Source organism: Meleagris gallopavo, chromosome 14 (assembly GCF_000146605.3).
Source record: "Meleagris gallopavo isolate NT-WF06-2002-E0010 breed Aviagen turkey brand Nicholas breeding stock chromosome 14, Turkey_5.1, whole genome shotgun sequence".
NCBI lineage: Eukaryota > Metazoa > Chordata > Aves > Galliformes > Phasianidae > Meleagris > Meleagris gallopavo.
In genome coordinates, this window is record NC_015024.2 from 17,536,843 (window position 1) to 17,562,653 (window position 25,811).

General features: G+C 42.5%; 1 protein-coding gene across 1 annotated transcript in view; it reads left to right on the plus strand.

Moving 5' to 3' along the window:
* The first annotated feature begins 20,969 nt into the window (after positions 1-20,969).
* CNTN4 (contactin 4) overlaps positions 20,970-25,811 on the plus strand; it is a 222,956-nt gene continuing 218,114 nt past the window's right edge. Inside the window, exons 1-2 of the mRNA XM_010718751.3 lie at positions 20,970-21,060; positions 21,172-21,216. The gene's annotated coding sequence lies outside the window, so the exon portion shown is untranslated. The remainder of the gene's footprint in view (positions 21,061-21,171; positions 21,217-25,811) is intronic.

The following is a 25,811-nucleotide window of genomic DNA, read 5'->3' on the forward strand; positions in this document are numbered from 1 at the left end:
ACTTCTAAGATCACGTATATCATCCACACTTCTGTTTTTACATAGCGTATCATTTTTATATGTACTGTCTCTATACCTGTTTTTTCTGGACTTGCAGACCAGTATTCCTGCTGCACAGCCCCCAGGTGCAGCCTGCGGCCTCCCCTCCCTGGGCGCTCGTTACCTGGTGCAGCCCTGTGCCTGGCCCAGGCCCTTTGGCCGTGGTGGGATCATGCCTTGAGCATCCCAGTGTGAGTCCAGCCCAGCTGCCCGCCCTCATCCACCCTCCTGCACTGCTTCTTTCTGGCTGAAAATGTTGATGTATGCATTTTCTTTTCCAGCCTCTTCATGGTCCGTGCCTGTGGCTGAGAGGCTCCGGCTTTAAGGCTGTGGTGAAATTAAGTGTGTACCTGGGCCCTTACAGGATCAGGGCCAAACACTTTAAATAATTGATGGACTGCTTCATTTCTTTAGCCTTTCTAAAGTAAACTGAGTTTCAGATGAACATGAGCTGACTTAGATGTTTGGTTGGGAAGAAAAAAAAAAAAAAGCCCTCTGAATTGCACTGATTTCCCACAGGATTAACTCAGGAGCGGAAAAAATAACTTCTTTAGCTTCATCCTTCTTTCACTCTCTAAACAAGCATCTTTTTTTATTTTTTTATTTTTTATTTTTGGGAAAGCTCTCTTAAATTAAACATAAAATCTATGAAAGGGGGAGGGGGGCAGTCTGAATAAATATATGTGAACTGAGTTGGCCATCTATCCCAAGTGTATTGTGGTTTTGCAAAGTATTTTTCTGTATAACTTCTGTAAATACGTATGAATTAATAACACGACTGGGGTGGATGTGTTTCTGGTCACACCTGCCAGCATGAGAGAGAGAATGTAGAAGTAAAAGAATTAGAAGTAACTGACCCAAATATTGTGGAGACTGAAAAGAAGAGGGAAAGCAGAAGCCAAAAAAAACCCAAAAAAAACAACTAACCAAGACAAATGGAAATAGCAGAAGGAAAAGCAGATAATGAACATCCATGTTTTGATTGCTAAATGGTACTGTGGTCTTGTAGACGGGTTTGTAGGAAGGATGTCATTTGTGCAAGCAGGATGTGGAAGAAAGTGGAATTAGTTTGTTGAAAAACAAGCAGGAAACGTGTCCAGTTTGGAGGGCTCCTCATATTCCATTTTCTCTGCAAATGGCTCAGTGTATTAGCTGCAAATAGAAGCATGGCAGAAACAGCAGAGCTATGCTGGGCTTCAAGAAGGGGGAGCTGCTTTAGAAAATAGATATGCATGCTAGTCCATAGAAGCAGTGCTGCTTGGAAACTTCCCTCTGAGCAATTTCGGTGAAAAATGGCAGTATATTTGCTAATGATAAAACATACCCAATTATTACAAATTCAGAAAGCTACCCTGGATGCAGTGGCTCGTAGCAGAAAGTACGCTTTGATCTAAAGATGCTTCTGTTTTCCCCCTCTTCTTTTAATCCTTTTACCCTTTGAGTCATGTTACATGTCAAAACACTTTGTGTCCTTTTCCGAATGAGAGCACGCTTAGAAATCATAGCGCTGCCTTTGGGGTGACCTTGGTGGCTTCAGGAGGCGAATGAAGGGTGGTGTGTCAGTAATACGAGCGGGCTGGACTCGGATCCGCACAGCATTTTGGATGTGCTGGCATGTTGACTCAGACTCTCGCTATCATTGGTCACGGTTACGTTTCATACAGGCTAAAATACCTCCCACGTGTTAGCGATGCTGCTGACAAATATGAAAGCGCTACAGAGGTCTTTTTAAAGACCGATGTTCATTGCTGAAAGTGCGTTCCTGCCATGGCCGAGCTCTTCATTATCCCCTCCATGGAGGAAAAGGCAATTCAGCTGAGGTTCCCATCCCTTCATCTGCTCTGCCACTGTCATGCATTCCCTTCATTTCAGAACCTTAACATTTCATATTTCAGTTACTGAATGTGATCCATCCATCGGCTGCCAGGAGCCTGTCAGGGACCCTGGACACATGTGTGTGTGTTTGTGTCCAGCTCCTGCGAGAAGAGAGGGATGTTCTGCAGGGAGGGCTGCCACGTCACAAAGTTGAGTCATTTTGGGCTTTATTTCTGCTCACCTGTAGCTTGGCATTTTCCAGTGCTTTCCCCCAAAACAGAACCTGAGAACGTGCAATGGGAGCTTCTGGTTTCTGAGGAGTTTGAGGGTTTTTTAGTATGGAAAACGTGGCATGGTTTATTTGTGTATACAAACAAATCTATTTCAAGCTAAAAAGGAGAGTAGAACTTTGCCTGTTTTGTTCCTTGAGCTGAACTTGATGCCAGTGCTTAGAGAGAGGTTTCCATGGTGAAAGTAGAAAAATCAAATTTGAAAACTGCTTTCTTTTGTGTATTTGCTGCTATTGTTTCTAGTGGTCACTGTTCTGCATGTTTAACAGTCATTATCCACACCTTCTAGCTTGTGAATACATTTACATATTTTACATCAACATTAGCAGGAAAAAATCCATGATTTGCCCAAGGCTGCTTATGATTTTTTATTTTTTAATGCCGAGTTGCTGAGGATATCCTCCAGTGGGATCTGTCAGAAAGGTCTCTTCTGGCACACAGTTTTGCTTACTTGTTAACTTTGTGCATTGATTGCTTATATCACCTGCTTTTTGCTCAGGTTGAATTTCATTTCTGTTCCTTCTTCTATTACAAAAGTACTAAGTGTAAACCTAGTAGCTGTTGCTTGCTTTATTCATTTTTTTTTTTTCCCCTTGTTGGAGCCTCAGGTAGTACATTCCTAGCCTGTTTACCAAGCACTTTTTCTGTTCCTTTTTTTTTTGTGTGGAACAGTCTGGTTTGGAAGCAGCCAACTTTTAGCACGTTACCCTGAGCCATCCCTACAGCCTAACCAGCATATCCAGGGTGCATATTTGCAGCATCCATCCCCCTTGTGCCTCTTTCCCTCAGGATGGCTCCGTGGTGTGCTCTGGCTGCAGCCCAGCCCTGTGCATCCCCAGGCAGTGACACAAGGACACGGGGCCTGGCTGTGACTTGGGCAGCCCTGCTCTGCTAACACAGCCCTGGTCCTGGCAGCACTTGTGCCAGTTTTTGTATGTTTCATCTTTCCTTTTTAGTCATACGCTGAAATCAAGCTTTTGTTCCATCTCAAGTAATTAATTAGTCTGGTTTCCATTTCAAATTTAGCTCGAGCCAGCCTCACCAAAGTGTTGACATATGTATTACTAGAGATTGGTTACAAATGTCTTTCAGAATAAATCCCAGAAAATAATCCATGTTTTGTGAACAAAATGCTGAAAGCAACCTTATGTGGCCCCGAGTATCTGGTCGTGTTGATGAATAACAGAGAATGCATTCTTGATTAAAAAAGAGGATGCAGGATTATTCCTCATTTTCCATCGCTCCTCTGCCAGGCTCTTACTGCAGAGAGATGCTCAGCATCCCATGAAACAGTGAAATCTGTAGGCAAAGGAGATAATGTAAAATGTGAATAAATACCTGAAGTTCTGAATGGCATCAGAGCTTGCAGAGCTGGTGCCCTGGGGCAGTATGTTACCCTTTTTGCAAACTCAATTCACTGAAGATAAATCTGAAGATTTTTTTTCCCCAATATATGCAGCGACTTTCTTTGCTTGCAGTTTTGTTACCTGCCAGGGCGAGTTTATAAAAATTAAGAAAGTGAATGCTATCTGTCTGCATCCTGTGAGCAGTCTGGTGGGGATGCCAGTGTTCGTCTGTCTGTCTGTCTGTCTGCAGGCCTTGGTGCAGCTCTTGGTGCGCTGCAGTGGCTGTGCTCGCTCCCATCAGGGGCTGTCCCCGTCCATTACTGACTGACAGAACTGAAAGGATGATCTTGTCAAATCCTGCCTGCTTAATACATGTTTCTATGTGATTTGACAAATAGATTTCTTCAGTGCGATGCCGAAGAGAAGCTAAATGAGTCAGTAAATGCTAATTTGTCCATGTTCTCCCTAGATAACCAGTTACTCTTGGGACAGTATCAATAAGTGGCATTTATACGATATTATGAATGTGTTAATTACGTGTAGACAAAATAATGAGTAAGCAAAGGTCAAGGACAAATGCAGTTTCCCCAGAAATACATATCAAAGAGCTTCTAATATTTAGATGATTACCATTGTTGAATATTCAGCGTCGTTTAAATTATGTGCATTTGATTCATTGGTTATATTTTTAGTCCAAGAGATACCGGGCAACTTCAAGGGCTGTGCAAATGTTTTGTAACAAAATTCAGCAAAACTTAAGCAGCAAGTGGACTACGTTTTCTGTATGTGTTGGTTAACTGCCAGCTTGAATTTGGGATTGATTTCTTGTTTGAGATGTAACCTTGAGATTTTTTCCCTCTAAGTTTGAAATGAAGGAAATGGAACTGCGGCCATGCTGGCTGTTAAACTGCTGAACCTTGAAACTCAATGCAAATCAAAACAAAACGAAAAGCCCCTGAGACCTTAAATACTCGGCTTTGCCCTAATTCATTGGGCTGTTCATTATCAATGCACTTTTAAAAAGCCATGCTGTTAGCATGCTGGAGATCTCAGAGTTTCCTTCTTTGCTCACGAGCCCTAAGTATAAATACCTCTTTGGCAGGGACCTTTCTGAAACCTGGTGTTCTCTGAGGCTGGAGGAAACCCTAGCTGATCAATACAGCCATTAATTACAAGGAAAGGTCCAGTCATGATTTTTACTTCTAAACTTTTACATATTGACAGCTAGCAAAGCAGTTAAGACGTCAATGAGGATCTGAAAGCTACTGTACTGTTGGGTTGCTCACGGAAAGATCGCAATTAAGCTTTCTCTGTCTCCCAGGACCTCCTCTCACTGGTGTCTGGAAGCATCTCTCCATCAAACAAGATGCTGTTCATACATGAAATATTCATGTTGTGACATCAAAACATGTTGCATGTTATTCCAGCACAGTAGGCTGAAATTAGATTCACATTTTATTTTTCTTATAAATGCCCATCAGAGCTGCTAAATCAGTTTCCCTCTGCGGTCTTGAAATGGTGTCAGTCTGAATTTCCTTCATGCTGCGTAGTGTTTTGGGCAAAGACTTACCAGCTTCTGTGTTCAAGATGGAGCACCTTTAAATGAATATGAAAACCTCCTGGGAATTAAGATTATTCAAAAACATTCTGTGGGCCAGCTTTGTAAGTGACAAAAAGCCACCCAAATGCTGATGCGTGGTGACCTTGGCTCCCCAGTTGTGCAGTATCCACACGCCATGTTGGTCGGAGGGGGTGTAACGAGGCGCTGGGCAGGGATCAGTTTCAAGTACCTTATTTCTTGAGGTTTTCAAGGAAGGATGAGGTGACCCTGCTGCCCTGCAGGTGTCAGGGCAGGCTGCGAGTGCTTGAAGCACTGGGCACCCTTCAGACAGCTGTGGGTGGGAGATCAGGGCACAGCTCTTGTCACCACCTGTCTGCCCACTGCCCGTCATGGTGATGGTGTGAAGCCAGCCTGGTGAGCAGCGTGCTGGTCTGCTGAAGGCTGCTCTGACAAGCAAAAGCATCTGACAGGGCTGTGACCTGGTCCTTTAAATCAGGAGGCAGGGGAATTAATGCAGTGTTAACTTCCTTGGCACAGTAATACTGCATTCATGCATAAATAAGAGCAGTTAAGCAGTTGCTAAAAAAGCATCTTCGGTCCTCAGTCTGTGACACGTTTGCTTGGAAAATACCCCGTAGAGAAGGCATACTTGAAAGCATCTCCTGTTTTGTTCCTTGCCTGTTGTCCCTGTACCCAGAGGTTTTGCTTGTTCTGGGCTCTTGGCTGAGCTGCAGTCTGTGGGTGGGTTTAGGAAGCACTGCTTTCCTCTGAAGCCACTCTTGCTATTTATTTATTTTTTCTAAATTAAACCCAGCTTTTTCCAAACATCTGCAAGGTTTGTTTGGTCTTGCAACAGAGACGAAGCTGCTGGTTCCCACCACTGGCTTTTTGTAACGTCCTCCTAATAATTACCACCTTCTGCTGGAGATGCTCCTGCCCCACTTTGCTTTTGCAGCTGGCTGTGTTGCACTTTCACAAAAGTATTAACCTTCCTTTTCTGCTCCACCCTTAGTATACTGCTGAAGTGCCACCCTTGTGATTTCCCTAGATTTCCCTCAGATTTTTAACATGATTCTTTTAATTACTAACAGCAGAAGCAGACTTTGTAAATGATGGGTGTCTATATACATATAGTATCTACGTGTTGATGCTACTGTTTTCATTCAGGTGAATATAATCCAGTTGATTGCAGCAGCTGGGGTATGAATCCTTTGGATGAGTTTGAGCAGCACCGCAGGGGATCTCCAGGTCTGGAACGAGAAACAGAGTTAAGGGTTGGACACCACAGCACAGCCCTGCGAGGTGCTGGGGGGATTTGTTGGCAGCACTGAGCCCTGCACCCCAAACAGCCATAACGTGCCTCCTGCTGTGCGCCCTGAGCCCTTTTCAGGATCCCTGAAGTGTGTGAGTTGTTTTCAAGGACCTGCTTTAAAGATAAAATCACATCTGCAAAGCTCTGCCCTCGACAAAACTCCATATTGCTCTTTTGAAAAGTGAGGCTCTCATGATGAGCTTCTGCATTTTCCATTACGAAAGACTTTCCAAAAGATTTTTTTGAATGATTTCTTGATAGCTGGCAATCTCCTGAATCATTTCTTATACAGAAATTGTTCTTCAAGCTGTTTTGTTCTGGTAACAACTGCCACCAAGCTTGGCTTGTCACAATTACCTGCCTGTAACGGGCAGAACAGCGGAGTCTATAGGACCAGTGTTGCATTTCTTGCTCCGAAATGGTGGGCAGGTCCCCTCCTCTTTCTGTGCCTCTCTATTTCCCTGCCTGCCTTTGTGCCTTTTCTCTGTTCTCTTGGGGTCCGGTGCTCTTTGAGCTGGAATGCTGTGGCTGATTGACAGCGGGCCCTCTGAGCTCTGTTTTAATCCTGTGATAAATAGTTAATTTTGGAGGTTTAGGTTGTCAGCAAGCCACCTTGGAGTGTCACACTGTGAGACTTTGGTTTCCTTCTATAATCAGATAAGGAACAGATATTTCCTGTATATCCTCCCCTAGTGTTCAAGTCATACCATTAGAGCATTAAGTCAGATACATGACACCCAATTTCAGAGTAATTCTTGAGGAAAAAGCACATTATATGTTTTTAATGGGCTTCCCAGGACTTACTTTGTTTCTTCCTGATGAATATGAATTCCAGCAAGTCCGAATTCTGACCTTCAAACACATGCAATGCCTCTTCAGGCCAAGAATATGGTCTTTAAAATCATCTAGTCAGAGTGAATGTCTTCCTCTCCTCCCTAAAAATCCCCTTAGAGTGGAAGAATAGAACTGTTGTAGGTGTTTCTGAAATTCGTCTGTACATTATGATGAACTACTTGCATCTTGTAGAAATGCTATTCATGTCAGCCTGACCGCCGCTGACCTTTTCTTTCCAAATGGCTTTATTTGGGCTGCACGTTGCATATAATATTGCTGCTTCTCTTCGGCTCCTTTTCTTTTGATTGCCCAGTAACGTCAAGCAGACCGGAGAAACTCCTTGTAGTGTACCGTGTGCTTTGCTAGAACAGTCCTTCATAAGCACTTCGGTTGAATAAATATCCATTGAATAACTGGAGAAGATATTTGTATTCTTTTTATTTTGATTTATGTTCCATCTTCCTATCTGTGCATCTTCAGGAGTAATTGCCAGTTTTTACCTCCTACAGAGAAAATATAATAGAGCTGAAGAATAAGTAAAATGTGCTCGGTTTTGTTCTCTTGCATTTGTAAGGGAGCCTTTATATGCTTGCACATGCACGCACTGATCATTTGCAAACTCAAAATCATAACCTCATTCTCAGCTGGACTCGCTGTAAAAAGCTCCTTGTATGCCTCCTGGGTTTCGTTTCCTCTTGAAGCTTGTCAACGGGAGACCTGTGCATATGGCCCATTCCCCTGTATGAAATAAGTCAGTCCAACTCTGGTGTAGTAAAGGTATCCCAGATGAATACAAAGGTTGGAGCCAGTATGTTCCCTATTATAGACATCATATTCCCATGCACGGCTGATCTGATAGCAGCAGGAGTGTATGCCATGCATTTTAATGATCGTGGCAGTGCAGCATCTCAGGGGATTACCGCAGTCTCCCCGTGATGGGTGGCAAGTTCCTTTCTGTCATCTGATGCAGGATGCTGTTAGGGGTGTCTACAGCCTGAAATACCTCTGTGAGTTGGTAAAATGCTGCGTTCTGTTTGAAAACACTCCTGAAGCTGTGGCTGTCAGTGCCCTGTGGGGACCTCTGCTTAATCTGAACAATAATAAGGTCATTTTGGTGCAGCATGATTTTTCCATCAATTAGCTCAGTCATACTTCTCACAAGCCATATATAATCATGCATGTTTAACCTGCAGGTTACACAGCCTTGCTAGTTCTGTGGCCTGCAGTTCACACAGCTCATACTCCCTTTATTTTTGTAAACAAAAAATGTAATAGAGGTTTTGAGTGGACTTGATCTCTCTGTCTGTGGCACCAGTTTTGCCACTGACACTTCAGTGCTCGGATGGATGCCAGAAGGCAACTCTCAAATTGTTTTCTGGGAGAAAACTTCCTTATGAAGACTTGCCCAGAAATGGAAACTTCTTTACACACTCTATAGATGTTGTCTTAGGAGATCTGGAAAGGGGCCACTTCCTGTAGAAAGTGCCTTTTCAAAATTTAAGTGTCAGAAATTAGGTTTTTCTGGATAATATGATGTTTTTGCCTATTTATTTCTAATGCAAATTAAGCAGTCTTTAGGTGGTAAAATAATGATCCAGAAGTAGATTAATCAAAGCAGTCCCTTTTTTAATACTCCTAGTGCAGATTGAATGAGTGCTTTACTTTCTGCTGAGTGTTAGTGTACACACACTTGGGACTGTGAATGAAACTGCAGAAGGTAGATCAGTAAATGTACTGCAGTGGGATGAGAAACTGCAACACGACTCGTGCAGCTGCTTCTGCATTTGAGCACAGTGCAGTTATCCATAGCACCATGGTGCACCAGCCAAGGGCTTGGAGAGGTGAGATGTGAGGTCTGCAGAACAGGAGGAAAAGATTGGATGTTAGGGAGTATTCTCAAAGCTATTGGAGCACTTGGTTTGGAGAGAATTGAGACCTCAGTTTGCAATAATTGGTCTGGCACCATTTTAATCTTTATTGAAAAAAGAATAAACATGCAGCCATGTAGACTACCAAACTGTCCTCCTTTTTTGCAGCGTGCCGTTGTAGTTTTAGGTAGTGTGTGCTTTAACAATCCTAGGAGGAATTCATTATTTCTGTTGGCACAGCGTGATGTACTTCCCTCTTCCACTTGAAATGCATTTCTCGCTATCTGCAGGATGAAGTTTGAAAAACCTTAATTATACAGTGAAAAAGAAAGGGTCGGAAGCCAGGAAGCAAAAAAATGAAGCCCTGCAAATTGCTATTGAAAGTTACTTTGTGTGCTTGAGGTTGGCCATGATGCTGGCAGTGCTTACCCAGAGGGCCGGTGGCTGTCCTGCTCCTATGCTCTATTTGCAGTGCACCCAACCTGTTTGCTGCTTCATGTCATCCCAAATCAGCAAAACACAGAATAAGTAGTAAAACCTATGCTCAACACAAGCACTAAAACGAGGAGAAATACACTTCATTACAAGGTCAATGGAGCTAAATGGGTATCCTCACTGTATTATAAGAAAATAACAAGAAATACCTTCAGCCTCAAACAGAAGTCAATAGAAAATCAACAAACAGTGACTGCAGATATCCTTTTTTCTAGCAGGAGCCAGGGACAACACACGTGGTCTGAAATAACACAAATAACACACAGAGGCACGCACAACCTTTAAGAAAAGGACAAACAAACTCCAGTAAGCATCAAAGACACCCACTGCTGTTATTTTATGAATAGATGGTAAATTTGCCTTCTGCATGTTGGTGAAATAATGAAAAAATCCCAGGATTTTGAAGGCGAAATTGCAGACAATTTGTGTTTATAGCTGGAGACGGCCACACAAGTGAAACTAAATTGAGCGCTGGATGGAGCTAAGGGGAGAAGGAATCAGAAATGCAAGTGGAAGATAAGGCTGCAGAAATTTCTCTCTCCAAAGCTAATCAGAACTAAGTATCCTATTGCCAGCAGCATGGAGAATGTTTCAGATAACAGATAATGATGGAAATTACATAGGATAATTATGTCGGAAAGAACAGCAAAGGTTGTACGTGCTGACTCAGAAAATTGTCACCTCCTCCCTCTCTTTGTCACCCCGAGGAGGGAACCCACAGCCACGTGGAATGCAAAATGTGCCCCTGGTGGGAAAAAAACGGTGGTGAACCGTGTGCCATACCTACCATCTAACAAAGGATTCAAAATGTAATCACTCTAATTTGCAATTGTAAATCTCCTGTTATCAATTAATTTACATTGTACAAGTAACCATCTGATTATCTTTGTGCAGTGCTGTATTTACGCTGCAATTTAATTGTAAGTAATTAGCATGTAATTGCATATAGTTATTTATACCTTGTAAAGAAAGTGATGTATTTATACGCGGTTAAAATAATTGCACTTGGGAGCTTTTTCTGCAGATCTTTCGATTTTTGTGCCTTTACAATATCTTATAACACTTTCCTTGTCCAAAATGGCACTTGGCCGGGCCAAGCTGGGTGTCCTGTGGTTGGGTTAGGTTAGCTGTATGCAAGCTGAAGCATGCAGAGTGGCAATGGCTTTTGTATTCATTTTCCATTTGATTGTATTTTCTCTATCTCTCGGTGCTAGCCTGCCTCTCCTCCTCAAAAAGGGAATTGGTAACAAGAGAGAGGCCTCTGCTTCATTCTGCAGGTTGTCTGCTCAGGGGGTTTGGGTGGGCAGAGGGGATGCCCCCGTATTGCTGCTTGCTCAAGGCCAGCTCATCAGCGGTTGTGTTTCTCTGATCTGATAATCTAGGAGAATATTTGGGATTCAGAAAGAAGCCTGGAGGACGGCGTTATCTTTTGGGACAGCCTGTGCCTGCTGGGGGCTGTGGTAATGGAGGGCTTTTCTCTCCATAACAGGTCTGACCCCTGAGTTTAGTGCAGGATTTGATGCGTGCTCAAGGAGTGGCATCTCTTCACTTCTCTCTGCTGCTCCTGCATTTAACAAAGTAGCTCCCAGCCACATCGCTGTCAGATTATTGTTGGCTGGCAGCGTTATGCCTCAGCAGTCATCTCAGTGCTGGCTGCCCAAGGGCTGCCACTGCTGCCTGAAGCCCTGTGGGCTCCCTGTGCCTGGCTGGGAGCAGTTAAGAAGGTGAGGGGGGGGGGGGCAGAGCTCTGCTGCTTGTACACAGCCTATCGTGGGAAAAACCTGAGGGAACGGTTTGGTTAATTCCTTGCAAGCTGTATGTAAGGGCTGCGTGTACGGTGTGCAGTCTGTAGTGGTAGCAGATTTAAATGTTCTTCATAGGATCTTTTGCACTGAAGTCTTCTGTGCTGTTCTGTCTCTTCATTCCATTTGCTTGTTCCTTCTTCTTGTATTCCTACATATATTTACTTCTGACCATTTTGAGAGTCTGAGAGGAATCCTGACAAGAAATAAGAACAGCTTAGCTGGCAAATAATCTGCAAGTTATGTTCGTAATTACTTTTATTTACCATCATCTTTTACGTAGCAAGCTCCTGTAGATATCTGACCAGTTTCCTTGTGGCTCAACCAGCAGCTCAGGGCTACGGGGATGAATGAATGGCCAGGAGCAGTTGCCAAAAGGCAGAAAATATCAAGCTGTGCTCAGAGCTCCTACTTGACAGCCCAGTGTTAATCATAAGCTGCTTAGCCTTTGAGGATCAAGTAATATCCTTAATGCTGTACAGATAGTATGAAGTTCATGTTTTTCGTGTTCACATACAAATGAGTAAATAACTCAAGTCGTGGCTTTTGTAGGGACAGAATTGGGATTGGTCATCAAAATATGCATAAAATAATAAAGAAAACCATGTGAAAGTCGTGCAGCTGGGTGTAGAATTGCAAGGAGCAAGTGTGTGGCTTAGTCCCTGAGCAGCTTTACCCCACGGAAATACCAGTTAAAGCATAGGTTTCAGTGTATTAGTGATTTTATGACCTGTATAAAAATGTCAAGTCAAACAGCTGCCTACTAAATTATTCAGTGTATTGATAGAATAATGACTTTGAAGATGGAGTTATTGGGCTTAACTCTTTAACGAGGAGTGGGGAAGGGAGGGGGATCACTGTGCTTGATTCCAGCTGGATCCTAGTAGGATCTCTATGCCACGTGCCATCTCAGAGCAGCAGATTTGAGTGGAAGTAAGAGATGGGATTGCTTTTGACACTGATGTGAATTTTATATCGGGTGCATTGTTGGTAGAGCTGGGTAGAAAATCAGAAACCCATAAACAGAAACTTGTAAGGCTTACCTGCTGAATACTTAAACTTTTTATTAAAAAAGCATAATTAACCTTATTTTTTTTCCTCCAGGAAGAAGCTTTGTACATATAAAATAACTGTCGTGCACAAAGGAATGCAATGTCTGATTGATTTCTGAAAGTTACAAACCTGCAAGGACATGTCTTGAAGTATTTCATATGGGATAATATGAAAATATATCAAAAATATTGATATAATCTTACAGTGCATTAGTATATATGTGTATTTATACCATCCTGCAGTCCGCATTTGTACAAAGAGTATTTTGTAACATATGCAGATAATTTTACATTACTCTTGTGCACTACCTAGAAAGCCAGTACAGAGATTGTAGCTACTGTGGACATCTCTGCTTATTTTCAGATTTTTCCATATTTTAGGAAAGCTGTTGGTCCCCTTTATGCCTCCAGAACATATTTTCCCATCAATCATGGTACAGCAGCCACAACAAATCTGTTTTACTGATAATCCATGTTTGGGGAAACAAGGCAATTAACCAGCTGGTGGAGGCAGCAGCTGAGGCACTGGGGCTGCTGGGAGCCAACCAGCCCTGCCCTGGGCTGCTTGGGCTGCCCCAGTGTGTGCATCCCCGAAAAATCACGCATGTTTCAAAACCAGAAATGTTTGTTGTCTCTCTTTAGCTTTGCTCATCCATCTCAGTGCCATGGCCAGGTGTGAGCAATGGCACTTCTGTTAACACAAGCCATGCTGCAGCGATGTTCCCTTTGGGGTGGGCAGTGCTTTACTTCTGTTTCTTCATGAGAAACAAGTTGCAAGTTTGTGGTTTTTTCCCCCTAAAACGTTGATGTTATAAAAGTTCAGTTGCTTTTATTTAGATCCAAACATCCTTTTGTAATTTCCGTTCTTTAGATCCTGGATGCTTTGCTCTTTCTGATAGCACTCTAATGTGGCTCTCACAGCCCTCAGAGATCCCCTGACAGATCAGTGGGATCAAAATCTGATCCACTGCTGCTTTGCTGTGCACAGAACCAGGCTCGCTCATGGAGGTGTTCTGCTTATAGAGTTGAAGTGGCATTTGGCGGAGTCTTTTTTCCAGATTCGTGGGATTTATCGTTGCCGAATTTCAGCTCTGACCTTCACAAACAGGATTTTGCAGTCTCTGGTGGTGCTGCTCGTGATCCCTGAGCAGGTCTGCCCACAGCTCCCAGCTGCACTTTCATCTCCTTTCCATACCCCAGGGCTGCAGCAGCTTACAAGGCATCACCCCTCAGCACGGCGGTGTCAGCCTTTGGAAAGTGTGCCCATGCTAATGGGCTCTTCTCCCTGCAGCACGGCGTAGCACTTGCTTGAGTTTTAGTGTCAGGTGCCAACAGAGCCAGGCAGAAGTACCTGATGGTGAGAGGAAAAAAAAGCACTAGGGTGCTACCAAGTGCTTCTGTTGACTCTTCTTGAGAATGGTGCTGTTAGCAGTATGATCAATGAACTTTTCAGCCTCATCTGTGCCAGCTTTAGTGCCACGGAAGGAAATGCTGTGCTTGGTTTATGTCATGTGGGCCATGAGCTTCTCCTACTTCTTACAACACAGACTTGCTTGCAGAAGTGTGAAGGCACAACCGTGCTCCTCCAGGCCAACAACAACCCCGTCTCCTCCTGGTGTGCTTGCTTTACAGCTGTGCTCATTAATACTCTTAGGTTGCCCGTGGTGTAGGAGTAAGGATGGAGCTGCGTGCTTTTCTCCTGCATCTTGTACAGCTATTAATGTAGCCGAACTAATTGCTTGATTAAGCTGAATAGGGTGTAGTAGTGGGGAGAGCATCTTGGCAAAAATAAGTGAATTGGAATTAGGGGGGGGATTGCTGAGTTGGTAGGTTTGCAGCAGTAGAATGCGATGCATGTAGGGAGAGTAATTTATGGATGTATTTAAAAATAAAAAAGGGGGAGGGCGATCTGTGGCTAATCCTAATCTTTTATTTCATTTTTCCTAATTTTCCCTGAAAATAATACCATTTATTCACGATGTCGCTGTAATAATTGAACCAGTGGAAGGAGAGGAAGAAAGCTACCCATATAAATGAGTACTCGAGAACTCTTCTGTTTTGACAGATCCCAAGGCTGGGTAGCTTAGCTTGTTTTACTGTTCCTGTGAAAAGGGCTTGCTATCACTAGGATGCAGACTAGTCATTTTCTGCGCTTCTGAATTTGGACAGATTATGTTACAGCAAACTTTCTCCCCCTCCCCCCCTCCAGTCACAGCCTAGTGACTCTGAGAGAATACATTGGTTAAATATTCCCTATTCTTTTGCATGGAGTTGCTTCAGGATTGGGAAGTTAAAGAGGAAAGGAGACAGGTTGCATGCCGGCAGGAAAGCTTTCATGGTCCCTTACTGATTCTGCTTAGATTTGAGAAATCAACTGTTTAAAGGAACTGCTTTACTACTGATATTGTGGCTCATTTCAGATATGTTCAGTCTTTGTTCAGTTACTTCCACTAGCCTTCCTGGTTTTTTTTCCCCTCCTCTTAGGTTTGTAGCTGGTACTGGCCTTTATTTGCTGTCTCCTGCTGCAAAATGCTGAAATTTTCAGATGTCTTAATTAGCTTCATTCTGTAAATGATAGTTTACAAGGAACTTCACATGCAATCTTTGGTTGTCTAAGATCAGTTCTTCATTACTTTTCAGTATTTTATGAATCCTTTGGAAGAACCTCCGGCTGAGATATAATTTCATAGCATAGATTTCTGTTTAGTGATGGAATTGCACCAAACTAGAAATCCTGAATGCTGTCTCCTGAGAAGTGAGATTTATTGTACTTTAGTCACTAATGACATCTTCTGCTCTTTGGAAACTTGTGCGAGGCTTTTGTTGTTGCTGTGTACCATCAATTTTATTATTACATTTGCTTGCTTTCCTTGCTATGCACTGCTTAGGGCCGACTTGAAAAAAAGATACATGTATTTCAGTAGTTTTCTGCTGTATATTAAGAGTGCAAATGATTGTTCACTTATCATTTTCCTACTCTCTGCAAACTGTGTGTGTGTGTATATGTATGTTTTAGCTGGCTCTTGAAGTCAAGATGGCTTTTGGCACTGTTGTTAGTTGTCCTCAGTGGCATTCAGGAGTTGCTAAATTGATTGCACGAATCAATCTTTAAAACAGCATCTCTCTTTAGTTATAATTTGGCATTTCCAAAAGAAGGAGGCTTTTGCTGAAGGCAGAGGAAGAAGGAATGGTTCCTCAGGTGCCCCTGCTTAGGGCTCTTGCTCCCCCGACCTGACAGCCTCCCAGAGGAGGAGCAGCACATCCTTCCCCTGCTTTGCAGTCCTTACAAATGGATGCACACCACCCCACTGTTCCCTGAGGTTTCACTGAGAGCAGTGGATTAAAACTGAAGAAACTCTCTGTGTTGTGGCACTGAAAATGGGACTTGCTCATCCAACCTCATAGGCTCGAGTGTCTTTTTGTTCATCTCAGGTTGTTCCATGTTACTTGAATTAAGCCATATCAAGTCACCTTGTTCAAACTGTTGCTTTTTGTTGCAGGAGAACGGGGGCCAGGCACCAGGAGAATGTGTTTTTGTATAGTTGGTGTGGGTATGCTTAACTTCCAAGCCCTGCACAATCTTTGTGTATCTGTGTGCTGTGTCCCAGTTAGGTAACGTGGCAATTTGTATAAGAAACCAACCTAGAAAGAAAAAGACCTTGTTTTTGGAGAACGTGGTGTTGAGGGAGTATGTGGGCGATCTGAAATGTCTTCTGGTTTGCAAGGACAGGGAGCAAATTAAAAAGGAAAAACAAACAATTTAACAGTGATGGAGCCGTAGCTTCAGCAAGGATAGACTGTGGGCGTGCATCCATTTTATCTCGCTGTAGAAGATTATTCCTCAACACACAAGGTCACAAAATCTCACACTTCTGAGTATTAGAAGATAATCTTGCTGAAAGTTTAAAATGTATCACCAGCAGCAAATATTTAAGCAACTGGGGGACTATGTGAATACCTGCCTTAGCTTGCAAATAAACATGAAATTGTCAGCTCAAATAAAAACAGAATGTTAAAACATGCCAAGTGGAAATCAACAATCAAGTGCTAATTATTACAGCTTATGTAGATACTAATTACTCAGTTACTTATGTGGTTTTCTTACTGACCTTTTTTGCTCGGCATTTTGTAATTGCTGACAAGTGATTAGAGGCATTCCTTATCAGACTTCTGATTTTGGCTTCTGGCATTGCAATCCTGGTCAGAAAAGATATAATATGAGAGTGATAGGAGCAAGAAATGGAGGGGAACTAATGGTCCACTCCCTTCTCTGCTAGCATAGACTAACTTGAGCTTGCTCCTTCATGCAAAGAATCACTCAGATATGACATTGAACAATATCCTTTCCGCTGTGCCCTTCAGCTGGCTCAGGCTTCTGGCCAGGTGCAGCTGCACAAGTCACCAAGTGGAGACTGGAAAAGAAATACAGAAACTGATGGGGACTTCTGGTGGTTCTGCAAAGCCTCAGTGTTTCAGAAGCTGTTGGTTTGAGTCTGGGACAGAGCTGGGACAGATGCGTGCTGGTGGCGGCGTGGGTTTCTCATGCACTGGGGAGACACATCAGGGCGCAGCCTTAGGCTTGGGTCTCGAACAGCCTTAAAGATGCATGTGGGATCTTGCCATCTCATTCAAAATTAAAACTACAAACCTGTAGCTTACATGATGGTGAATAAAAATATGTTGTTGGCAAGGAGTTGGTACAACCCACCCCCTTCTGTTGCTTGGAAAAGAAGAAACGGAAGACAGCGAAGGAGAAGCTACGTAACTTGGTAATGAGATATCACATGCATAAAACTGCTGTATCTACAGTGATTTTTCCCTTTGTCATCAAAGCCTGACATGTTCTGTTAGGTAACCTTTGGTAAGTGGCTGGATTGATGCACTGTACACAAATGAGCACAGGATCTCCTAATCAGCAATTTGGAGAGACGAGAGCATCTCTCAGACGATGCGAAACAACTGCACGCATTTCATTGCTTTGCATTTGAAGTGGAAAGAAGGGTGATGGTCACGTCCTCTGCTGTCAGTGCAGTCTCCTGGAGTTATCCTTGGCTTTTTAGCAATACATGAGCTATTCACCTGTATTTCTACGTGGAAAAATAGCTTTGAAAGAGCATCTTTACATGCATGTGCCTGTTCCCTGTGTCTGATCAGAAAACAGTGTATTCTGAGCATATTCTGATGGGGCAGGGAGGCCTGTTGTAAGTAACAGACAATTTCAAGGGTGATGCAGCTTGGAAGTGCAATTTATGAACCAGCTGCTGAATGAGTGTGAGATTTCTTCTACGATCTCTGAAGAATTCTGTTGTCTAAAGATTATTATCAATAGGCAGTCATGCAGGTCAGTGTTCTTTTCATTTGTGAAGCAAATGGCATCAGATTGCCTTTTAAAGCCTAGAAATCCAATAGAAATGTGTGTGCTCTTCTCTATTTGCTGAGACTGAGGTTTTCTGTTACTTAAAAATAACACTTTGCAATATTAAATTTTCATTTTCTTTTTCCTTAAAATAAACTATGTGAGATCTCTATTTTGGTGGTATTTTACTTTGAAGTTAAACCAGTCAAACCCTGGGAGACCTATGATGGTGATTAGGCTTTTCCATTATTATCTTTTTGCACAGGATACATAGAGAATGCTCTTGGCTGACTTGCCAAACTATGTCGAAGTGCACAGGAGATGTTTACAGGGCAAACGAATACTGAATTTATATTTCAGCTTTGGAAAACTCTCTTCTGCTTAGCTCCTGTCATCAATCTGTTGCATTGATAGCAATGTCTGACTTCAGGAGCAAGAGGCAAGATGAGGATTTGGAAGATGCTGAGGAAGGGCTGCATCTTCCATCCACTGCAGCTGGTGGCTGTGGCTGGATGAAGGGTGGCTTCCTTGGTGCTCTCTTTCTTGGCCCTTTTGCTCTTCATCTGTTGACATAACTACTGAGATGGTGGTACTTCAGAGTTAATGTCCTCTGGTTTTGAGGGGGCAGCTGAGGCAGAGTAGGGCAGCAGTGAGTCTGGTTTTTGGGTTTGCTCTGCTAAGTGTGCTCCAGGTGCAGGGGTAGAGAAAGCAATGTGAGAAATTGCAGTGAACTTCATCTTTCTTCATGAGGCTGGGAGGGCCACTGAAAGCGAATATAAGCAAGGAAGGGATCAGAAACACTTCATTATTCAATAAACTAGATTAATAAGCTCAGAGGCTAGCAGGTTTGCAGTTCTCACATTTTTTAGCTTGTACTGAAGTGAAGAATGTTGTGTTTATAGAAGGAGCAAAAGCTTTGAAAGATACCAAACCTATATTAGAAAGCAGAAACAGGGAAGCCCTTAAATGGTATCTGGTGGATTTGGGGTAAAGACAGATCTGTAGTCAGAGAGCCTCTGCAGTGCTTAATTTGAGACTGGAATGAGGCAGAGACAGATGCGAAATCTCGTAGCTTCCTTCAATAGTAAATATGGAAGATGTGGAAACAGGACAAGACTGTGCTGCTGGATTGATGGCAATGCAGAACAGTGCCTGAGTAGACGAGGTGAGTAAACACCAGCCCACAGCAGAGCTGGGATGAAAAAAAAGAGGAAAAATCAGCTCAATGTTTGCATTGAGCAAGGGAAAATTTTGTTTGGGGATTCAGAACCTGTTGCCTCGGTAATATTTTTGCCACTGACCAGGGTTGCTTCTTGCCCGCAGAAATACAACCCTTACTGTGCACTCTTATCTTGCATAAGCATTCTGCGGACGGATGCTCTCAGAATGTCAGCATTTGCATAATATGCTGATGAGCTCCCAGGTGCGAAACACACCTCAGCTTTCTGTGGGATGGCTTCTCTCAGCCATCTCAGTGCCACTATAAACTTGGAGTGCAATGTGAGGATGTCTGCTGGCAGCAGATGAGATCAGCTCTTCAGGCTTTCATCAGTTCTCCCTGTTGCCAGCTCCCAAAAAAAAAACTGTCTTTACCTGAAAAAGCAAATTTGGAGTGTGATTATATAGTATTTCTGTGAAATAAAGATGGAAAATAGAAATAGAGACAACGCTTTAAGTGATTTTTTTCCTTGAAGTCTGTGCTGCTCTTTTACAGAAAATCAGGGTTGTGTAAACCTGAATTTCTTTTGAGGCTTTTAGGAAGCCTTAGCTTTCAGAACGAGTGGAGTGGTGGCTGGGGAGCCACATGAAAAGAGGGTTGTTGCTTTTTTCCTTTGGAGACAATTTCATATCTGCATTCTGAAGTTCCTCTCCAAGCCTTCTGTTGACAGGGGATGCAGAAAAACCTGGAGCTGCTAAACGCAGTTGTTGGTGCGCTGCCTTCCATAGTGTCACCGAAGGGAGAGCGCTGTTGGTTCCCTTTGGTGCCTGTTTCCATCTGTTCTTCACCTGAATTGCAGTGTGCATTTGAATTGATGGGAAGCAATGGGATGCAATGGCCAGCCCTCCCCTCAGCTGTGGGAGGTCTTATAGTTAGCAGGATTGCCTGGGCACCGCTGAATGTTTGCTGGTAATGTAGTTAAAATGCTTTATCATTTCAAGCCTGGGAATCTGGGTTCAGTGCTGCTAGTGAGGATAAACTACAATTAATTTAATCAGTCTGAAATGCATGACTACAAAGAGCAGTGTTCGGTTTCTTGCAATCACTAAGGGATGAAATACTGTACTGAATGTAAAGGATTTGCTTATTCCTGGTTTTTGGGTCAATATCATTCCACCAGTGGAAAATGTTGTAAGAAATTGCCCTCAAAAGCATTTCTGTTGTTGGAAGTTCTAAAAGTTCTGAAGGCTTTAAATACGTAGGGGCTGTTGGTTTGATCTCGTACTTGGAAGTTACAGTGTCTGCTTCTTTAAGTGGAGTCACCTGTTCTACTGAAGTTATCAGTATCCAAAGCACTGTGTGGGCATGCAGGAGGTCAGCTGTCCTGCTTGAGTGAGCACCTGATGTGAGAGCTCCTACAGAAGCAAGCAGGAGCAGGCATAGTAGTTGGTACATGTGCTGGTGTTGTGGGGGAAGAGAAAAATGATCTGATCCAGAGTCTCCCACACGAGCACCAAAAAAAGCCCTGGTTCGATTTTGCACGCAGGCGTGACAGGGCTTTAAAAAACAAAACACAAATGCAGTTCTGAAGGTCGTGTGTTTTGTAAGAAACCCCCTCTCTGCTTCGGCGCAGTGCCTTATGAGCTGAGGGATTCCTCGGAGCCTAGAGAAAATGGGAGCTTTAAAAGCAAAAACTGGAGAGCTTTTATTGTTCTGGGCAGCAAGGGATAGACTGCTTGGAATCTAAAAATACACTGGTCATTAGGGTTATCTAATGGTGGTGCTGGGACTCCTTGTAAATGGCTCTGGGATTTGGGTGGATCTACTGATGTGTAGCAGGGGCGGGGGAGCAGCTGGGGCTTTCTGCCACCTGTTGAAGGCCTGAAGTTTGTTGTGCCTGGGGAAAATGGATTCCACGTGAGGTGCTGCAGCAGGCTGAAAGTTTATTGGCCCTTAGCGAATTAGTCAGAATTGAAGAAAGAAGGAGCCGCTTAATCCTCAGTACCACGTTTGGTGTCTGCAGGAAGCGATGGGCTCCTTGGGGAGGAATCCCTGAGTGCTGGGGGAGCTGGTGTGGAGAGTGGGGAAGACTCCCAGAGGGTGCCCAGCCAGCACATTGCGTGGTCTGGAGGTACCGAAGTGATCAAAGATGGCCTGTTTGCAAAGATTAGTTAACGTGGGTAGGAATGAATTTAATGACATATCTGTGGAACTAACTTTCCCCGTGCATTACTTCTTTCAGGTATTGGAACTTTGACTGAAGAATACGTATCATGCACTGGAGAAGGTAATAATTCTTTAATGCTAATTATGATTTGCTAATGCTGTTTTTTATGGTCTTGAAGTAATTACATTGAATGTCTTTGTGTTGTTTGTGCCTTAGACTAAGCAATGTATCCCTGTATCCCAGTGCATTGACAGTGGTTTTTGTTTAAATGGCTGTTGGAAGACTTCTTTTGAGTTCTTTAGGAGAGATACTGCTTTTAGGGAATCTCATACTGCAAGTTTTACAGAAAAGTTGAAACAGTTTGCCTCAGAAAACTAAATGTAGTGCTGTTAGAAACATCGTATGCGACTTAAAGAAGGAACCACTTACAAAATGGGATTGATGTCTTGGAATGCTTTCTGTTTGGTCTTTGTTTTTTGTTATCAGATTTTCAGAGTGTTTAGTTGATCACTGAATGGTCATCTCTGCAGATGAACCGTCAAAAGAAAACTGTCACCTCTGAAACTCAAATATCTTTCATGGTATTTGAGCTCGAAGGTCCAAATGGATCAGTATTGCTTGTTGAGGTGGTTTTTTCCTGTATATCCTGAAATGCTCTTGTTCTCTCTAGAATAGCACTGAAGTATTGAATATGAATACAGGTATGACAGTTTACTCTTTAGAGTCCAGCCCTGGTCAGACTGTGTTTTCTTTTGTGTCCCTACTGCGTTGCCTTTGCTCCTCAACATTGGGCTTTCATGCGTTTGATCTCTGCAGATAAACTTCTACCAAAGTAGAAGATACTTTTGAAGATGCACTATATTGTCATCTTCAAAAAAGAGCAAAACCCAGCCAGAATTCGCAATAAATTATGTGTTTTTTCTTCTGAGTTGTAGATGTTTTTGCTCTGTCTGCTGAGAGAGGTCATAAATACCTTATCAATTAATTTCTTAATTATTTTTCTTGGGGTGATGGAGCTGGGTGTTGCTTACAGTATAAACTGAATTACTGCTTTTTACATTTAGTAAAATATTCAGCATGGTCCTTAAATTTGTCAGACTATCTGTGCGAGACGTTCAAAGATGGTATGAGAAATGTTGTGATATCACATTCTAGTGGTTTGAAAGGCAAAGCTTATTTCTTTAATATTAAAGATAGCTTTGAATAATGGTCTTCTCATGCCTTTGGTCAGTACTCTTAAATTCGGAGCCCTTTCTCGGGTGAATTCTTGTTTCCAGTTTCCTCAAAGTAAGCGGATGCTTAATTGATTAATTGAGCCTGATTAAGAAATGCAAGATCAGATCTGGTGATATAATTTTTAGGTTGCAGGCTTGGGTTCTGCATTCCAGATGCCTTATGTGCCTGTTGGATAGTGAGTGTGAAGGACTGGAGGACACAACTATATGCACACAAGTAATGGCTTGTGAACAATGCCATCACTACAGGCACAATTACTTTCTGTTTACACAGTTTACTATTTTGTAAACACTTCTCATTAGCAATGTAATCAGAATGTGTTAAATACCTCAATATTGTAATATGTAATGAAGTGCTGTTTAAAAAATAAGAGGAAAAGTGGGACTTCTGGCTAGCAGCATACCTTGAACAGGTGTGATTCTTTCAAAGACCAAATTAAAGCATGTTTTTTAGGAAAGTGGGGGGGTGTCACACGTGTGTCTACTATTGACACAGGTACCTTTAATGGGGACCATAAATTCAACTGTTTTTTCACACCACTTGGTTCTAGGGGATGGAAGGATTTTCCTAGTCCATTCTATTAAGTTGTGCATGCTTCTTGCTCAGGCATAAGCAAGGCAAAGAGTAAGTTTGAGGCTTGTTTTGTGGTCTGTTTGGGAAATCAAAACAGGATGATTTCTAAAGTTGAAAGAAAATGCTTGTGCATACAAAAAGCACCGATCACATAGTTGGGAAATAAAAAGCCCAAGCGTAGAGTAAAGTAATGCTAGGCCATGGGTGTTTGGCAGTGTCTTTTGCCTATTCTTGGTTGCCTGTGAACTGACCTTTCTGCAGCCTCCTATGTAGGTTAGGAACAAAAATAGCCTCCTGACAGTTCTGCTGGAGTCCCCTGTAATTGCAGAATGGTTTTTTTTCTTTTTTTTTTTCTTTTCTGGTGTTTCAAGGTTGGCTTGTATTTATAGGCTGGTGTTGCTGTTTCTCCTCTGGGTTTTAGATTTTCCTTTCATCTGTCTCTTTTTAACTTCTTGCAATGCTGTAGTCAGGTTAGCTTAAGTGTAGAGGCACGGTACATTGTGAGGACGCTTCCAGAACTGCTAAAAGACTGAGCATTCAAATGAATGGAAAGGTGTTTGACTCTGAAGACAGAGGTGTCTGAGATAAACTACTTCTATTTAATAAAAAAAGGTAGAGTGCCTCAAACAACAACCGTCTAGGTAGCTGCTGTCAGAAGCACTACTTAAAAGGAATGAGGAACTGTCTTAAGGAGGGATTGCTGTATTGAAAAATAAACTGCTGAATCACTGGAAGCAAGGAAGCGGTACGGAGTCGTAGAGGCTCTGCAAAAATAAAATGGCTGCTGTAATTCAATTAAAATCACAGTAGGATTTGTTGTTTGAGATGGTGCATCCGTCATCCTGTATCTCCTGATGGCTGAAGCCTCGAGGGATGCTTAAGTGAGTGCAGTGCTCCTGAAAAATGCTGGAGTGACAGTTCTGGCCAACCTGATCCTCTGTTTACGCGGACATTTGCATTTTCCTCAACATACCTATTGAGTCTGGGCTGCTGCATGGGCTCTGTGCAGTTGGCATTTTGCAGTAGATTACTAATCTGAATCAAGTGTCAGTTTATCCTGCAAGCAGGAAGAGGAGCACCATGTAGTTTCTGGTGGATAAATAATCAATTGTTAACAAGATAATGTTGGAGATAGCTAGTTCAGTGATGTTTATTGTATTTATCTTACAGAGACTGAGGATGTTGGCTGGAGCTTTAAAATCAAAAGCCACTTTTTACTCCTTTCAGAATTTCCTTGAAGAAAGCAATCTAAGCTAGCGGACTCATGCTAGAATGCATGAGTTTAAAAAGCAGAGAGTAGTTCCTCAGAGGACCTGCACCACTTTGTGTTGCTTGCAAATCATGTCTGTCTGCCTCCTTGGGGTTGAAGATTCATTCGCTGTTCTTATTTTGATAAGTAAATTTCAGACCCTTTGTATCTTTATACCTCAACCAGGGCAAAAAGCAGAAGTGAGCTACAAGACCTGTTTCAGAGGGAGAATTTCTTCAGCTCAATTGGTTTGATCAGCTTCAAAATGAATATGAAAGAGCTTACTCAGGTGTTCTCTGAATATAACCACGCAGAAGCCCTCTAAGGCAGCAAAGTTGAAAGGAGAACCTGTGTTTTGAATGAAGACAGCTGCTGTAATTACAAATATTAGAAGTCATTCCTGGGCTTTTAACATAAGGGAGAGAGAACTGACAGCAGGCTGCTTCCAACTATGTGAGCAGGTAAGCCCCAGCTTCAGCAGGACAGCTGTAATAGTCCTTCCCCAACTGTCACGCAGTGACAACACATACATGCACAATAAGTATTAAATGGATTGGTAGAAAGGATGGTTGTTCTCTTCCAACCCAGCTTTCTGTACGTCTTGAGGTTGGATTGAAAAGAAGGCTTGGGGTAAGTGGAGATCTCGCAGGGCAGGAAGATGGGGACAAGTAGTATTGCATGCTCTGCTGGATGGATGTGTGTGGGCAGAGCAGCTTCATTCTGGGTCTGTAATTCAGCATAGTTGTGCCTGTTCTTGGTTGCAAGAACTGAGAACAGAGCTGCGAAGCATAGGTTTCATTTTAGATTTTGCATGAGTTATTTCAACATGTGGTTGGGGTGTTTGGGGGTCTGAGTGCCGTGTCAGCACGAGTGCCCTCAGCTTACTTCATCCGTGACATCCTTGTAGAAATTGGAGGACTGAAAGACCCATACAAGGAGTTTTGTCCTCAAGTGAGAAGACAGGTTTTAGTTGAGTACTGCTTACAGTCATGTTAAATTACAGAATTTACTATTCTTTTTTGGTAAGTTTAAAAAAAAGTTTCTTGCTACAGGTGAAACAACAGGTATGACAATGGTTTTGACTGTTACTGAAATGGCTTCTTTGCTTTCAAATCTTCTGTTAATTGTTTGAAATGTCTTGAATGTGCCCTTAGCAAATTTCAGTTGCATCAATTAACATTTAGGAAATTCATATCAGTCTATTAGAATATTAAACATTTACTTTAGAAATGTAAATGAAGTGCACCAAGTTTGCATCTCACTTGCCCCTTGACCCATACATTCATTAGGCAAAAACTGCTTGAGACAGCAAATGGTGTTTTGATACTGAAATGATAACATAAGTACTGACTGCAGTCAGCTTTAATACTGTACCAGTTTAAGTTCTCTGCTCAGATCCATGATGCTGGCCCATTTGGAAAAGGAGAGATCTCTGACTACAAATTGAAGTCAAGGCCAAGGCAATGTTTGGATGAGATAGCAGAAGTTCCTTTTAGTGCATCTGTGTGCTTTTCCTCTTCTTTAAGTTTTGATTTCCAAGGGAAAAAAAAAAGCAATGAACAAATGGGAAATGATGCTTCTAGAATGCCATAATTAAAATTCATTTTTGCTTTGTAGATTAAATTATTCAGTGTAGTGTTTATCAGAAACTAATTGT